The 15,538-nt window shown below is 39.5% G+C and overlaps 1 pseudogene; it reads right to left on the bottom strand.

Annotated features, from left to right (window-relative positions):
• Nucleotides 1-233: 233 nt before the first annotated feature.
• Nucleotides 234-1,125, bottom strand: LOC115938643 (small ribosomal subunit protein eS27-like pseudogene; annotated as a pseudogene).
• Between the last annotated feature and the right edge of the window lie 14,413 nt (nt 1,126-15,538).

Here is a 15,538-nt window from a genome sequence, read left to right as displayed (position 1 = left end):
AAGACCTTCCAGGTGGACAGACCAGTATAAGAGGAACCACTTTCCCACTGACCTGAAAATTATCCTAAAAACATGACCTTCAAGTCCCTTCGTGATATGGCCTAGACCCATCTCTCAACACTACTCTTAGGCCTCAACTACAATTTAACATTTTTAACCTTTTTTTTTGCCCATAATGGAAACTTTATGGAAAAACTGACACCAAAATATAAGATCACTGTTGTAAACCTCAAAATTAAGCATAATTACATTATCTTGGTAGATTAACTGGAATTACTGAACTGATAATGCTTTCTGCAATATAACACAAATTCAAGAGGTTGTGTGGACCATTAGTGTTGCTTTCTTCTAAATGAACACCCCTCTGTGAGTCTGGCCCTTCCTCCTGTTGGCTGGCACAACACTGTTGAACAGTCTACACAAAGAACCAGCCTCTGAGCATGGCTGAAAACCGTGGTAATCTTGTAGCAATCTGGACATTTTATATCCATAAAATAGGAATTTGGGCTCTGAACTTTTTAACATTTTTAACATTGCTTCACAGAACCAAGTTTACCTTCCCTGCTGGGCCTCTGGGCATGCCATTCTTCTGTCGAGATTAGAACTTTGCTCCTAGGTAAAGCTGAGCCATTCTGCAGGTCTCAGCATAGACACTGTTTACTCCAGGAAGTCTTCCAAGAGCTCTGTCCAGGCCCTTCTCAAATTGCATTTAGGGCCCCTATCATTCATGCCTATGGCCCCCTGCATTTCTGTCACCACAGCACTAAGCAGAATGTTAAATCCACATTCAAACATCTACCTTCTCTCTGATACTGAAAACTCCAGTGAGCAAGGTCTGTTTGACTCATCACTGTAAATCCAGAACCTGGCACAATGCCAAGCACGTAGTAGGCACTCAATAATTATTTGTAGAAGGAGTTAAAATATCTAAATTTGTAGAGTAATATCCCCACCTTGTGGCCTTTTGGAGGACTCTGATAAAGTCATGATATCCTGCTGTTTTCAATACCGGAAGCACAGGTAGGCCCTGGTGGCAATCCTTGCTCCACGCACTGAAGGAAATGAAAGTAAAAGTGATATACCACCTGTAAGGTCCATGCTTCCTACCTTTAGGTGAGACAAGGCAGAAGAAATATTTGGAAGGGAATAAACCTGAAAGTGCTGTTGTATACAGCAGTGAAAGTACACTCAAACCAGATAAACCAGTTTCCTTGTCTGCTTCCATTTTTGAAGCGAAAGATTTTATTCAGGTTTGCCTTCTGGAAGGATGTCTTCCAAGCACATATCTCCTCATGGACTGAGTCATTCTCAGTCAGACTCACAACCTTCTTAGAACCATAGCACCTCAGATGGAAGGAAAGAGCCCATATTTCAGAAAGAAAGCACCCAGCTAGCAAGCGGCACTGCTAGAACAGAATCCAAACCAGATGGCTGCTAAACCTCAGTTGGATTTGATAATAATTAAACAGTGATTAGTTAGTGTGCCATGGAATGTATTGATGGCATTTATTATTATTATTACTTTTACTATTATTATTATTATTATTGACTCATCATAATTAGAATGTAATTTTTCTATGAATGATCCAGAAGTGGGTGGTGGCACATAAATTAAAGCAATGCCCAAAAGGGGATGCTTTGAAAATGTGTATTCATCCCCAAAATAATAATCTAAAACTTCAGAATCTTGGACAATTTTAAGAGAAATGAGGCTTAAAGGAAGACTCATTCTAATTAAAATGAATACAAAATTGAAAAAGACTTTGACTTCCCCTAAATAATTATCACTAGCACCTCCTGCAGCACTTCCTGTGCACCATAAACTGGATTTACATGGATTAATCTACTTGCTTTCACAAGCTCCCCAGTACTGTAAGTAGATGCTGTCGTTCATCTCATCTAAAAAGAGGAAGATGGGCGCCTGGGTGGCTCAGATGGTTAAGCGTCTGCCTTCGGCTCAGGTCATGATCCCAGGGTCCTGGGATCGAGTCCCACATCAGGCTCCCTGCTCCTTGAGAGCCTGCTTCTCTCTCTCTCTCTCTCATGAATAAATAAATAAAATCTTTAAAAAATAAAAATAAAAATAAATAAATAAAAAGAGGAAGAGACCGAGCAAAAGGGGGTTAAGGAACTGCTTAAAGTCCCTCGTGAGTAGATGTGGACCTGAGATGCAAGGTGCCTGAGTGGAGAGCTCTTGCTTCTGTGGCCCTTTGCAAATGTGAAAGTTAAACCCTTCCTTTCTGTCAGTTTGTCACCAGAAAACCTTCTTTTGAAGATGTGTTATAGTAATGACCTCACTTCCTTTCAGACACTCTGTGGATATTTTCTTAGTCTTTTCACTTAATAGAGATTTCTGGCATAGAAATAAGCCACAGTAAAGTCAAAACCACACTGGATTTGGTGTTGAAATACACAGGCTTTGGAATACTTGGATTTTCTAGTTTAGCAAAGGTCACTTAACCTCCTTCAAAGTTTCCTAATCTGTAAAACGAGAGCAACACCTATATCATGAAGTTGTTGAGAGAGTTTAATGAAATAATATATTTTAAAAGGCTGGGACATGGTGGGTGCTCAAATATTTTTTGGTTCTAATGGAATGATTGTTCTTGGATTCCACAATACCCTCAAAAATTGGCAATGGCCCCTCCCATGCAAGAAGCCTGAGTATAAGGAGTTGGTCATTTAGACATTGGATTGATAGAAGGAACTTTGTGACTATTTTCAAACATTCTTGAAGGCCTTAGCAAAGTCCAGCAAAATATTTTCCCTCAATTTGGTCTCCTAAGCATACCGAATCCAGCACATTTCTGACTATGGGCCTACATTTGTTTAGCTCAACTTTATTTATTTTAATGATTTTATTTATTTATTTGACACAGAGAAAAAGAGAGAGCACAAGCAGGGGGAGTGGCAGGCAGAGGCAGAAGGAGAAGCAGGCTCCCGCTGAGCAGGGAGCCCAATGCAGGGCTCAATCCCAGGACCCTGGGATCATGACCTGAGCTGAAGGCAGATAGATGCTTAACCGACTGAGCCACCCACGTGCCCTAGCTCGACTTTAAAAAGTTAAATGACTCTTTAAGTCATCATCAAATGTAGAAGAAGCAAACAAGCCCAAATGAAAACATTCTTCGTGTATTTTTCATGCAGAATCAATCAACCCATGATGAGATTCATTCATTCAACACTCGGCAAACATTTATTGAGTGCCTACTATATTTGTTTTTAATAAAATATAATGCCAGGTGTTCAGAATATTTGAAGGTTGGTAAAGTTCATTTAATTGCAAATATTTTTATTCCCTCTCCAATCATTCTCCAAGAAAGGAATTCAGAGAGTGACAAGCTTAAGCTGTCTGTGAAAAAGCATAGAAATGACGGAACTCTCCAAAGTGACAACCTTCCTTTGCTAATGAGGTCTCCTCTCCCACAGCCTCCCCACTACATTTCCTTTGGTAACAGACACCTTCCTGTTCTGAATCAGCCACTTATATAATATGTTTAGGATTATGAATAAGTTTCTTTACCACACACTCTGCCCATTGGCACAGCCCAAGGACATGAAGTCAAACAAACAGATATTAGGCAAATGTTCTCTTATCTCTTGCCATAGAGATAAAAGAAAAAAAATGATTGAAAGAACAAATGAAGCCACCTGCTCTGAATTTTAACCAAAAAAATTAGGAACCTAAGGACTTTGAATACTGCTCTAAGCACTGAGGGCATTTCCATATTACTTGGTACAGGCAGGTATGCCTTAAGAACCAATGTTTTATTCAACAAAGCCTTAACTTTCCCCTCCTTTACTAATCTATAAAAGAAGGGGGATATTGGCCTTTCACTCATCTGTGGGTCAGGGAAATGGACAGAGGCAAAAGTGCTGTGTAAATTGAAGAAAACCACCCCAGTGTTCCATGAGTTTTACTGTATAGTTTTGACCATAGAAATCTCTTATACCCTCTATATTGATTGGTTTCAGAAGACAGGAGAGGGAATAATGAGAGGTAGGATGGAGTACAGGCAGAATAGTGCTCCCCAAAGATGTACACATCCTAATCTCTGGAATCTCTGAATATGGCCCCTTATATGATAAAATGGACATTATACGTATGACCAAATTAAGCATCTGGAGATGGGAGATTATTCTGGGTTATCTGGCTGAGGCCAATGTAATTGCAAGTATCCTTACAAGAGGGAGTAGGAAGGTCAGAGTCAGTAATGGAAGTAATGGAAGATGGGATGGTAAAAGCAAGAAGGTGCAGTGACCCAAGGAAGAGACCCTAAGCCAAGGGGTGCTGGTAGCCTCTGGAAGCTGGGGAAGGCACGGAAACAGATTTTCCCTCAGAGCCTCCAGCAAGCCAGCCAGTGAAACTGGTTTTGGACTTCTGACCTAGAACAGCAAGATAATACATGTGTGCTGTTTTAAGCCACTGTGTTTATGGTAAAAATGAAACGGATACGAGTGGGAAGCTATGTTCTCTAGTGAAAAAGAGCAAAGGACTGAGGGTCAGAAAGACTTTGGCTCTGGTTTTAAGTTTGGAACTACTAGCCATGGGACCTTAAATGAGTCACATTACCTCTCAGGACGTTATTCATACACCACAGGGTTTAACTCCGGCTAAAGCTTTAGTCCCTTCTTGCTAGCCCTGAGAGTCTATGATGGGCACAATGCTAAGAGTACAGAACCACTTAACATCCTCCTCATCCTCCAGATGATATTCCAAAATTTAGTTTATATTCTCCCTGCCATTCCACCTCAAATGACTCTATAGCCAGGTCACAAATCCGACATTGGCACTAACAGTGGCATACAAAATTTATATCTAAATCCTGGAATGTATTTGCCTAGTACACAAGATTTTTTAAACACATGGTGCTTGCCTTAGGTAGTTTTATTTTGGAGAAAGAGCTTCTTAGTTCTAGCCAAACATATGGTCTGGCAGTTCCACTACACCCACTGAGTGTTTATCTTCTCTGCTCCTGTGCAATAATTTTAATAAAAACTCTGTACCAGCCTTCACCCCAGGTGGTGAGCCAGCCTCACCTGTCTCTTCCTGACAGACTGTTGAACGTGGATGCCTTCCAGCAACTAAAAGTCATTATTTTGCCTCCCCAACCTTTCTGCTTTTGCTCCAGGTAGCTGTTGCACAGAGTAGTATATTTAGAAACATGATGTCAGCTATTTCTTATCTTGCCATCTTTGAGATGTCCTGTGTCTTGGAATTTCCAACAAAACAGATCCCTCTTTGCAGCACTCCCCATTCTAAACACACAAAAGAAAATTAAATAGACTAAAGGAATCCCATTATTTTATCTGTGTTTCATCTTCTTCAGAATAAATAAGCCCGCCCAGGCACTTGGTGCTGGAAGTAAGCTGAGGAGGACAGCCAGGTGATGCTTTGCCTTTCACTAGCCCTGTACAAAGGATTTTTTTTGGTCTGAAACTGAGCTGTTAATTTCTTTTAATCAGATCCTATGAGAACATTTTCACCAAAAATCAAAACAGATACCAAAATATACTGAGTACACGTTTAAGAACCAGATTCCAGGTACTTAGCAATTCTGAGAGTTCATGAGAGCACTCACTGTATTTTGTCAACTTAACAAAGAAATTTCTCCTGCCCTTTGTGAAGCTAGCAAACACGAGGATAAGAGAGAGTTAGATTTTTATATTTTTTTTCTCTCAGACTTTTAGAGGGGCAGGTTTTCTATATCGACTATCATGAGGAATCTGGGGCCTCTGAAAGCTTGAATAATAATATGGGGGCCTTTTAGAATGTGGCATTAAAAAGGTTATAAAAACTATTTGGGATATTAAGATACAAGAGATATGCTAGGAGATTAACCATCACAGTACAGAAAGGTCTTTGTGATACTCCTCCTAAAAGGCCAGATGATAATGAAATCCTTTTCTCTCTCTCCCCCTTATTCATAGGATCTGAAGCACTCACTTCACCTTCTCCTGCCCCTGCAGGCCTGTTCCATCCAGCAGTGGAACTAGATGAAGATGAGAAGGGCAAATAAACCACACTGGAGGCACAAAGGCAGAACTTTGCAGACACAAGGCACAACAGAAATTCAATAATATTCTTTGTAGATAAACATTTATCTCCCTGAGAAGAGTTTAATTTTCTATTAGTGGAAATTATTCCACTTTTTCTATTTTTTACTTTGTTATGTAAAAAAGTAGATGAGTAAAAAGAACAACAACCATACAAAATAAAAAATCTGCAGTGTTTTTCATGTAGCCCTTGATTTTTTGTGTCTCGCTGTCCCCAGATAGAAATCAAATGCTTTCCATGAATCACTCTTGTAAAGGTCAAGGCTCTTGGTTGCAAGCAATGGAGACCAAATATCACTACCTTAATGAAGCGGTAAGGCATTTATTAAAAGAATATTGTGTTGCTAATTCAATCAACAGGAAGGCTAGAGAGGCCAGGCTGAGAAAATGGGCAGGGCCAGAGTATAGTGAACAGCAGGGAACCAGAACATTCTGTCAGGATGCCACCACCGGTTACTCTCACCACCAATAGCTCAATGTTGCCACTACCAGACACTTCATGTCCTTGCCTCTAGAATTTTGACACTAACCACTGCCATTGCTGAGCTCCATGAAATCACCAAACTAGCACCAGGATGTATTTTTCACTAGCTCCGTTTGTAATTTTTTATCACTATCCCAGGAATGCTGGAGGGCTCAAGCCTAGGTTATGGTGGCATACCCCAGCACCAGGGTCCAGGGAGGAGTGTCTGGCCATTTTAACTTCTATAATGGGAGATGAGGCTTCCCTTCTACCAAGGTTCACATTTGGGAGTATTTCTCACAAATACAAGGGTATTTCGATGCTGGGTAGCCAAGCATTAGCAGATGTCCAGCATAGTCCAGTACTCTTCTTACCTGATTTCTACATATAGTCCTCACTCAAAAATACTCCTGCTTCATAATGCTCCTCAAACAATCAAGCCTTCTTCAGTCCCTCCCAAACAAAGGAAGGTAACCTTCAGCCTTGCTAGTTACTGCCTCTAAATCAAAGTCTAAGATTTCTGAGTAATCTTTTTTCCTCCATTTCTGTTGAATGCCTATTTAATATTCTGCAGCATATGACCTGAAATGTAAAGTTAATCAACAAAACTTATTTAGAAATGGTATACAAAAAAGGTAGGAAAGAAAAAAGAAAATTAGTGAAAATACCCAAATCTACACATGACATGGCAAGGAAGGTCATAAGATGGAGTTGATAGTTAGAATTTTTCTATCACACATTTCGTTTGCCCTTCATCTTCAGCCAGCATTGTAACTGGCATGGGGTCTTTAGCCACATGGATGACACAAACCTTTCCCAATTTGGGGATCTCAGTCCTGTGGGTTAGCCTAGAAGGGGATACTGTAGGGTTTCAGTAACTTGTTTTGTTCAATAGAGTGATAAATGGATGCTGCCCAGGGAATTAATTACCTGTACTCAACTCCTTCTCTTTTATTTCTTCTCGATAGTCAGAATCCATCACCCCAGTTACCACCATGATCCTCTTTTTCTTCTGTTTTTCCAGAAGCTTGAGTGGTCTGAAATAGTCAATGTTAGCTTCCAGTTCAGTTGAAAATTAATGTGATACCTTTGGGAAGAAGTATTTCTCTTGGGGTACTAAAATTACTAAACCAACAGAATCCAGAGTCACAAGGACAGAAAGCAAGTTTTATAAGTGGGTCATTAGCCATGCTAGGTAGAGGATCCACCCCACTTCCAGTTCATTATTCTTGGACATGCACATTGTGGCTATGGGAGAAAGACCACCATATTTCAGTTGTCAGTTCGGAGCACATTCTGAATTTTGTAAGACAGTATCCAACTTCACTAGGCATTAGCACTAAAATGAGTATTGCATAGTCCATTGCACCGTTCCATAAAGCTAACTGCTTCTAGTGATAAAGATATAAATTTAGTGAATTCCATGGACATCAACCATCGCCTTGTTTCCCATACTGTAGCTCAGCTTCCACTTGGCCCTTCCTACCATATAGTCCTTACTTCATGAATCAGAAAACTAATGAAGAATATAGGTCAGGACACCTATTCTGACTATATGTAATATGTATACTTATCTTTACATATATTTATATATGCACATATATACATCTAAACTTACAGGAACTAGGTAAATAACCATCTATAGAAACCCACTGAACCCACAGTGAGTTAGACCTGGGTCAAAACTCTATTATCTGTCTTTTTTAAACCCCCATTCTTCTTGGTAGACCTCAGTGGAATTTAGGGTCACCAGAAATTAGCCTGAGTTAGAACCACTGTGAAATCTGCCCTGGAATAACTGGGTATTTCCCTTTCTCTAGGACCTATTTTCCATGGTAAATGGCTATAGGGACTTCAAGGAACAACCAATGCCTAAAGTATATAAAGACTACACATTCATGACTTTCTAGTGTGTCCTTTCTGAGGGGTCCCAGACCCACCTTCGTTCAAGGGGCTCCAGGTCTGTGATGTGGCTCAGGGCTGGGAATTGGGTGAGGAGCTACTATTTGATCGTAAAAGCTCATTGGGCCTCTTTTCACCAGACCTACAGATGTTTTTGTTTTTTATTTAAATACATCAAGAAGCACCGTAGAGAGTTTCTAATTAGATATCCCATGATCAATTATCCACCTCCAAAATCTATATGGGTCACACTCTTCTAGTCAGCCATTATCCCAGCTGCCTGTCAAAGTAATCACACCCCTTTGCTTCTGTCAATAAACACCATTACTTGGCCTAGGCATCTGGGTCCTTTCCATCCCCACTGAGTCTATAAGTCCATTTTCCTGCAGCACTCCCCACTGCTATTGCAGCCTACAGAAAAGAACCCCTGAACTACTTCTCAAAGGAGTTCACCTCATCCTTGTATTACTCAAGACCTTGTTGAAGATAGTTTCTTCTGAGACCTCTTGGAAGGCGTATCAATGGGAGTCACACTTGATTAATGCAATAAGGACTCCTGTCTTTGTAGACACAGGCTACATTGTACTGAGTATTTTCTGACAAATCAAGTTTCTTTCCTCCAGAGCTCTATGAAACCCAGTTTTCATACAGCCAGCCAAGCCAACATCGAGAACTACTTCCAGCTGCTTGGTCCAGCACATAGGATCCAGAACCATCCAGAACCTCTGGGGACTGTGTCTGCACTTACAAACTGAGTCTGTTACATAATTATGTTCTTCTTTCCTTGATACAGCTTCCTCAGAAGTCATTTCCCTGCAGATTTTGCTGACATGAATTAGCAAAGATATTTAATTCTTTTCTTCCGTCACCTTGTCCTTCTACATTTGTATTTGTAATTTCCCAAGTACCCACTCCTCCATCACCCACATTCAAAACACACACTCTGGTTTCTAGTCTAGAGACATCACTAGGGTGAGTGAGTGCAAGAGAATAAGTACTTCTTCCAGGTCAACTCCCTCAAGTGAAGGTACTGTGAAATAAGTGGCCTAACCCTCTGAAATCCAACAATGCTTGTAGAAATATTTTTGCATATTTTTACAGACTTTTCAGGTGTTCTGAATTGAGAGGACTACTCTGGACAGCAGAAGCACCATATTCCTGGAAAACTCTCCTACAACATTTGATGATGGTAATTACTCTCCTATTTGGAAACCCTCCTCCTTTTATGCTTCTATGTCATTTCATTTGCCTAATTTTGCCTTTCGCCCTCAGTTTCTGACCATTCCTCCTTTATCTTCTCTATATCCTCTCTTCTCTTCCCACAGTTCCAACTACAATCAATTATTTATTTTTTTCATCCATAGCTACATGCCTGGGTTTCTCTCTCTTCTGAACTCAACTCCCGCATTTCCAGCTGCATGACAGACACCCCAAAGTTGCCACTGCAACATAATATCCCTAAGACTGAACTCCCCTTCTTCCTACAAAACAAGTTCAGTTCACCATCATCTGAGTTAGGGTCTTGGAATCATATTTGAGTTGTTCTCCCTCATTCACACATCCCATCTGTGCCGGTTCCTTTCAAATATTTCCAGAGTCTCTAGAATCCATACTATTTCTTTGGTTATATCATTTTCTGCTAAAAAAATTTCAAAGGGTTCCCATTGCCTTGAAGAAAACAAAAACTATGTAGTACAAAAAAGGTCAGGCTATCAGGAATCTACTCAGTCTTTTTCCAGGCCCATCACTCTCTAAGTAGATCTCCAGTTTACCCCTTGACCTCCAACCATACTTCCCAAGGTAATCTCAAGTGTCTACTATTTCTCATACACATCCTTTGTGAATTCACTTTATTATCTCTGGTCATGCTATTCCCTCCATCTTGCCACTTCTAATCTTCCTCTTCCAGCTGGATTAGATAAAGAACCCAAGAACTGGAAGATAGATAAAATAGAACCAGAGGGAGAGGATGTGACAGTGATGTCTTTGAGAGGGTTTCCTGTGCAGAGCCATCTCCATTCCTGAAGAAGTTACAGGGATGAGGAGCGGTGAAAATTACAAAACCCTCTGGATACATGTTTGGGAGATACAGAGCAAAGGGAATCTGTGCCCTGTGCCCAGAAGAACCCTGAAAATTGGCAAGATTCCAGTGTCCCAAACCTCCGAATACATGGGAGAATAGAGTAGACATAGCAGTTGGGTGGGAAATCCAAAACAAGAACCTTATGTGGTCTCATAGAGGGCCTGGGTGCACATTCAGTGTCAAACAAGAGAACGAATGATTTCATTACACCAAACAGCATTGCAGAGCAACAACTAGCATGGAAGAGGTGACTCAGCACTAACAGCTCCTCAGTGGCTGAGAGCATTCCATATTTGGAAAGGAAGATACAGGAATTACCTGGGAGAAATAACCCAAGGCCAATAGGAATGAGCACATCTTGGCCAATGTCAGAGGGATCAGGGACAAAGATCCACACAGCATATGGTCCTTTTCAATGCCTGAATATCATAAAGCCACTGCCTTCTCTTAGCGCCCTCTCTTATTCCATGAACACAGCCTTGGGTTGTGTGGGGGGCGCTGCTAAATGGATGAAGATGTAACGTCTGCTACCTAGCAGAGTGAGGACTCTGAATAGAAATTAAACTCACTTATAAAACAGTAAAAATTCGGGCGCCTGGGTGGCTCAGATGGTTAAGCGTCTGCCTTCGGCTCAGGTCATGATCCCAGGGTCCTGGGATCGAGTCCCGCATCGGGCTCCCCGCTCTGCGGGAAGTCTGCTTCTCCCTCTGCCTCTCTCTCTCTCATGAATATATAAATAAAATCTTTAAAAAAAAAAAACGGTAAAAATTCTGAGCCATCTGATATTGTGTTTGAGATCCATATCTGCATGGGTGTATTATGTATATATGTATGTGTACATTCATTTTTTTCTTTCATACATAAATCATCAATGTGTCTTAGTCCATTTGGGCTGCAACAATGAAATATCACAGCCTAGGTGGCTTATACACAACAGAAATTTATTCCCCACAGTTCCAACGGCTAGGAAGTCCAAGACCAAGGTGCCAACACATGTGGTGTCTGGTGGACTTACTTCCTGTTTCATAGATCGCAGTTTTTTCACTGTGTCTTCACATGCAAAAAGAGACCTCGCTAAGGTCTCTTCTAGGGAATAAATTCATTCCTGAAGGCTCCGTTCTCATGACCTAATCACCACCCCACCTCCAAATACTATCACACTGGGAGATAGGTTTCAACATATGAATTTTGGGGGGACACAAATATTCAGTCCATAACAATGTAGTGATAAATACTGTGACAAAAAATAATCTGTCAGTAAAAGGAGTTTGTGACTATAGAACATCATTCTAAATACTTCTAGATACAAAATCAGAATCAACTAACTGACAAAACAAACCCAAGTTCTCTGTGGGAAACACTATCCTGAAGGACCTCCAGGAAGTCATTTTCTAAACTTTCTTGAAAACTCAAGTAAGACTTTATTATAAATAATAGAATCTGACAGCACTGGGAGGCAATTTATAAACTCCATTCTATGATGAAATCATGCAGCTGGAAACTTGAGGAATGGACTAAATAAAATGACCTTAGAGGTGACTTCAAAACAGCAACCCTCATTATATTTCTGGATCCTAATTTTCCTACTTCCTATATAATTTCAGGACATTTAAATTGCCAGTTGCAAGAAGAGATCAGATCAAAATACTCAGATTTAAGACACAACTATAGAAAATGCCTATCAAAATATGTACATTTATATATATATATATACACACACACAGAGTAAAAATACATAAATATGCAATACATAAGTATTTTTTTAACCTTCTATAGTTTGTCTCATTTTTTAAGTATTTTGCTATGTGTGCATGTGTATATATATATGAATCAGTGGGAGACATACTGATTTATATAAAATCATTGACAAAAGTAGTAGCTTATTGATGTAGAAAACCAGCAGAAAATACAGGAACACATCTAATTATAAAAGATGGAAACTATAAATGGAAAAAATTACATAAAGACATTGAAGCTGAGTCAAGTCAAGGGAAGTCTCTAAGCTCTTCTTTGAAGAATAACTGTTAAATAGATTTCATTGAAATTATACTTCAAAACATGTTAATTCTCTGTCCCTAAGGGATTCCATTTTGCATAGAACCTAAATAAACTGCCTAAGAAAATTTTGCTGAGATTGGATTTAATTACCAGACCTAATTCTTCAGTAATGGAAATTCAGCCAAACAACTGGGAGAAAATGCTGACTGAATAGAGACCTGAGTGACCCAGCTAACTGGAAGGGAACAACACTTTTGATTAATTGAAAGGACAAACACTTCATCTTAAAATATCTAAAGGTGAGACATGTAGAACTAAATAAATCTACAACACTGTTTGATAGAACTTTCCCAATAACCCGGTGGAGTACCTTTTCATATAATAATATATGAAATAGCAAGAAGCGTATTTTTGCAGGCACCTTTCTACACCCAAAATAAAATTTAATGTTTTTTAGAGTCTCCTGAATAGGCATTTCTACTACTCATAAAAACAATTTCTTACATTTTCATGGTTTTATGGCAAAGGTCGCCAATTATAATTGGTTATAGTATTTTTGTATGGCACATTTGGAGTTGGCAATTGACTGTTAAGTGAAAAATCATTTTTGGATCTTCTAAGTCGAGTTGTGTGTGTCTTTACAAGATGAACTGCCTCTATAGCAATGAACTGCAAAGATTTTACGTGTTATTTCAAACATGAAAACTTCATAATTCTTCCCCTTTCAAAGCCATCCTGCAATTAGCAACAATTAGTATGCTTGTTAAAAAAGAGATGACTTTATCGATATTAATAATTCAATGCCACCTTAGAATCAAGTTTATTATCACTGCTCTAACAAATCTTAAAAGCAACATGTAGCTTTAACTGGTATGTTTTGCTTGTCTGTTAATACATTTTTAAATATTATACAATCTATTCAATATGTTTCTTAAGTAATAAAAGAGGCAAAAAAGATCTGGCTACTTTAAGAAGTCACTGTGGTACTTTTATGAAAATGAAATATCACTAACCAGGAGGAAGTTATTTAAAGGGACATAAAACGGTTGTTGCCAAAGTAACCTCCCTCTGATTGGAGGAAAATCATGACTGCAGACAGAAGATAATACTGCAGACAGAAACATAACACATCTCATTTTTCTCTCTTCTCTCCTTGTTTTAGCCTAGCGGGAAAGAACAAGGAGTTTATCCTCAGAGCCGCCTGGAACACATATGGAATCTAGTGTCACTTTAAGAAGCTGAGGGATAAGCAGAAACACATCCAAAGACCAGCAACCAGAGGGACAAGGAGTCTGGAAGTCACAAGATGAATGTTTGCAGCAACTGGGAATGTCTAGTTTGGAGTGGGGACCATTAGGGAAATATAATAACTAATTCAAATATCTGGAGTTTTTTTCTTTTAATTCAAATTATTTAAACTAAAAACAAAAACAGTTCACACATTTCTTCCCCCACTCCTCCCAGCCCCATTCTGGAAACTACCAATCTGTCCTTTGAATTTATGAGATTGGTTTGGTTTTAAAAAAATGGTTTTTTTAGATTGCACATATAAGAGAAATCATATGGTATTTGTCTTTCTCTGACTTATTTTCACTTAGCATAATGCCCTCGAGGTCCATCCATGTTGTCATAAATGGCTAGAGTTCCATTTTTTATGGCAAGATAATAGTCCATTGTCTCTAGATACCATAATTTCTTGCTCTGTAATGTAGAATGTCTTTTTTTTTTTTAAGATTTTATTTATTTGACAGAGAGAAACACAGCGAGAAAGGGAACACAAGCAGAGGGAGGGGGAGAGGGAGAAGCAGGCCTCCCGCCGAGCAGAGAGCCTGACGCGGGGCTCGATCCCAGGACCCTGGGACCATGACCCGAGCCGAAGGCAGACGCTCAACGACTGAGCCACCCAGGCGCCCCTAGAATGTCTTTTAATACGTTTGTGCGATCTACCCACATCTGAGCAAGCATCTGAAGGCAGCAACCTGCCCCAACTGTAAGCCATGGACTTCTCTCCTCCTCCTGCATATTATTATTCCCTTGATTTCCTTATGGGGGACTTTGCTATGTTAGGTTTCTCCCCTGGGTCTTTTCCCTTTTTTAAAAATACATGTAACATATTCAGATAGAAGTAAGTCTTATCCATCCATCATTATATAAAGGATGCTATTTGCCTGGCCTGTCTATAGGAAATTTTATTACTTATTTCAAACTGGAAATAAATTTACATAAATTTATTTTTTTTAAAAGATTTTATGTATTTATTTGACAGAGAGAGACACAGCAAGAGAGGGAACACAAGCAGGGGGAGTGGGAGAGGGAGAAGCAGGCTTCCTGCTAAGCAGGGAGTCCGATGTGGGGCTCCATCCCAAGACCCTGAGATCATGACCTGAGCCGAAGGCAGACGCTTAACGACTGAGCCACCCAGGTGCCCCTATAAACATAAATTTAATTTGTGTTCCTTAGATGGAAAAATTAGAATATGTAAAAATAGAAATTACCCATAGTCCTGCTACCCAATCACTGCTAAAATTATGCTTTTTCCTCACGACTTTTCTGAGTACTTTTATAAAGTTCTGATCTTTGTACAATCACTTTTATAAACCGTTCTCTTGACTCATTAAAACAAATATTTTTATATTATTAAAACTACTTCAAAATATTCAATGATTTTATACCTCTCCATTATAATGTCATTTAGCTATTTTATCATTTGGGGGCATTAGAGTGATTATCAACTGTCCCTATTGTAAATATGTTGGATTAATCTGTTAATAACCTATCTGGGTTTTTTTTCTTCAAAATTCTCATTTTTCTCCATGACCTCTCTTTTGGGCATTTAGGCTTTGCCTCAGGGAAAGGACAGAAGGGCAAGTGAAAAGAGTTCACACTCAGCTACTGAGTTGTTTTTTTTTTTTATTCTTATGTTAATCCCCATACATTACATCATTAGTTCTAGATGAAGTGTTCCATGATTCATTGTTCGTGCACAACACCCAGTGCTCCATGCAGAACGTGCCCTCCTCAACACCCACCACCAG

Source organism: Leptonychotes weddellii, chromosome 3 (assembly GCF_054177405.1).
Source record: "Leptonychotes weddellii isolate Sample4059 chromosome 3, ASM5417740v2, whole genome shotgun sequence".
Lineage (NCBI taxonomy): Eukaryota > Metazoa > Chordata > Mammalia > Carnivora > Phocidae > Leptonychotes > Leptonychotes weddellii.
The sequence above is the reverse complement of the archived record's forward strand: the minus strand, read 5'-3'. Positions and strand labels throughout refer to the sequence as shown.